General features: G+C 41.3%; 1 pseudogene; it reads right to left on the bottom strand.

Annotated features, from left to right (window-relative positions):
- Positions 1-646: 646 nt before the first annotated feature.
- LOC129898020 (5S ribosomal RNA) lies at positions 647-766 on the bottom strand (annotated as a pseudogene).
- Positions 767-2,504: the final 1,738 nt, after the last annotated feature.

The raw sequence follows: 2,504 nt of genomic DNA, 5'->3' as shown, positions 1-2,504 counted from the left end.
AATACTAGTACTGCCTAATTGAAATTGGAACGACTACAAGTACAAATAGAGGAAAGTACGAGTACCCTCTAAAGGGGGGGAAGTTAATGAGAAAATGGCAAAAGTAAGGTGAAGGCAATCGATATGGGAATATATTTGAGATGGATGTCTAAACTTCAATAAGATATCTGGCTGAACCAAGTTAGAAAGGTCTGGAAGCCACCAGTAATGGGATGGAAGCAAGAATTCTATATAACGCAGCGTTAAGAAGTTTGTGACGAGACCTTGAATGACATAACACTAGAAAGCGGCTGCGTATAAAAATAAAAGAGTGTAACCATGAAAGGATATCAACCAACTTAAGAGACATTACGAAGGATAATGATAGCATGCTAGACCAAAAGCCAAAATATTGATTATAGCGTTAGTCGCAAATGATGTTGCGATTGATAAATAACCACAGAAAAAAGGAATAGAAAGCCTCTTGTGGTAGAAAATAAGGAGAACACAAAGTGAATAAAGGATAGTGGAGCTAAAGGTCTATGCCGATACTGGATGCAAGATAACAGACGAAAGGATAGGGCAAAACATAAAGACTCGCGAGACAACGCTGAGGTAAATCTAGAGCTAAGTTGAGTTCCCCACACATTATGGCAAGGATTACAATGAAACGCGACACCAAGACTTCCCAGGAAGGTCACCCATCCCCGTATTACTCTCGCCCCAGCACGCTTAACCTCGAAATTCTGATGGAACTTAATGCATTAGTGCTGGTATGATCACGCGAGATGGAAGAATCGGAACTAGCGGCGGAGGAACGATATGAGATTATGTTCCTGGAATACTATACGTTACGTTGAGGGTATTGTAAAAAGGATTTAAGCAAGACAAGAAGGATTAGCTAACTGCTAACTGACGACGCACTCAAATGCCACAGCTCTTCAACATAGAACCAGTTAATGAGAGGAAAACCGTAGAATGACTATATGGGCCAGTGGGCGAGGGAATTTCGACACCACTTAGCAGCCAACTCTGAGGGAGAAAAAGCAAAACCCAAAAGGTAAGGGTACCAGCTGATGTAATTTACGAATGACAAGAAGCAATACCCAAGGTCGAAAATTCCACAATATGACCAGGACTACAAGACTCACTTCGCACTCCAGCGCCAGATGAATCTGGAGGGAATGTTACTTGTGGATTAACGATATTAGTCCCTGCTCTTTCGATCAAAGATTACCTACTCCGCTGAGAAGGTGTAAAATTGTAGGGTAAAGGAGTGGTAGGACCTTACGAAGTTCCCACAACTATTATCCCAGGCAAAGGAGCCCAAGTTGCAACTAACTACCGAGAGATGCGAAGATAGGTTAAGCCGAACTACCAAGATGGAATTAGTACTACGGGTGGAGTAAGACATGGCCACGAGTGGACCAAAGATCTACCCCGACATCGAGTGTAGGACAAGGGAGAAAAAGGCAAGGTAAAACATGAGGACTAGCGAGGTAACACTAGGATACTTCATGTACCCTCTCATATTTTTGTAAAGGTAAAGAATGACACAAGATAATGTGTCTAGAGGATTACAAGCGGGGGTAAGGGAAATTGTGAAAGGGTCTAAGTAAAATTGGCAAAACTAACTGGTTACTACAGGATGACGAGCTTATATGCCAAAATTCCTTCGGAATTATACCAGATCATGTTAGACAAAGCACAGAACGACTACGAGAGCCATTATATGAGGGGACTGCAATATTATTCGGTAGCCAACCCTAAGGATTGGAAAAAAGAGGGGAAGAAGGACCCAAAAGATCGAATGCCAGTTAAATTCTTAAAAGAGTCGAGAAGGACTATACAAGGCTAACGGTTTCCAAATTATCAATGTCATTATGAACCTATTTTATACTCTGTAAGAGTAGGGTGCTATACGGGTTAGTGCGAGTAGGCTAACAAATCAGCTCATTTGCTTTCAAACAAAACTACCTATGCAGTTGGAACTAGGTGAAGTTATAGGACAAGGAGGTAATAAGTTTCCGTGAGCTTTCCCCTGTTAATATCTCAGATAGAGGGACTTCAATTATGATTAAGGTCTAGAGATTAGTCCAAGAAAAGCTCGAGAGCATAGATAGGTCTTCGTACCGCATTTTTCCTTGAGCTGCAGAATCTACTGAGCATACTATTATATGGTTGGCTTTAAGAGGAACTGAGACGATCGTCCACCACTTATAGAGTTTAACTACCATAATGGCTACCACTCTGGTATCCCAATGACTCCGTACAAGACTGGTAGAGTAAGACGTGTAAGTCCCCTATTGGATAGGTATATGTTAGAAAGACTAAGCTAAAAAGGCCCTGACATGATTAAGCAAGGTATTGACTAAAAGCCCAGAGTCGGCAGGAATGATATACAGATAATCGATATCGACATATAGAGTTCAAACTGATGATTGGATATTCATAGCAGGGTCACCTAGAAAAGGAAACTTAACCCAGAATATGTTATGCTGTATTAGGTTGCTCATAAGGTATGT

This window comes from Solanum dulcamara, chromosome 7 (assembly GCF_947179165.1).
Source record: "Solanum dulcamara chromosome 7, daSolDulc1.2, whole genome shotgun sequence".
Classification (NCBI taxonomy): domain Eukaryota; kingdom Viridiplantae; phylum Streptophyta; class Magnoliopsida; order Solanales; family Solanaceae; genus Solanum; species Solanum dulcamara.
The sequence above is the reverse complement of the archived record's forward strand: the minus strand, read 5'-3'. Positions and strand labels throughout refer to the sequence as shown.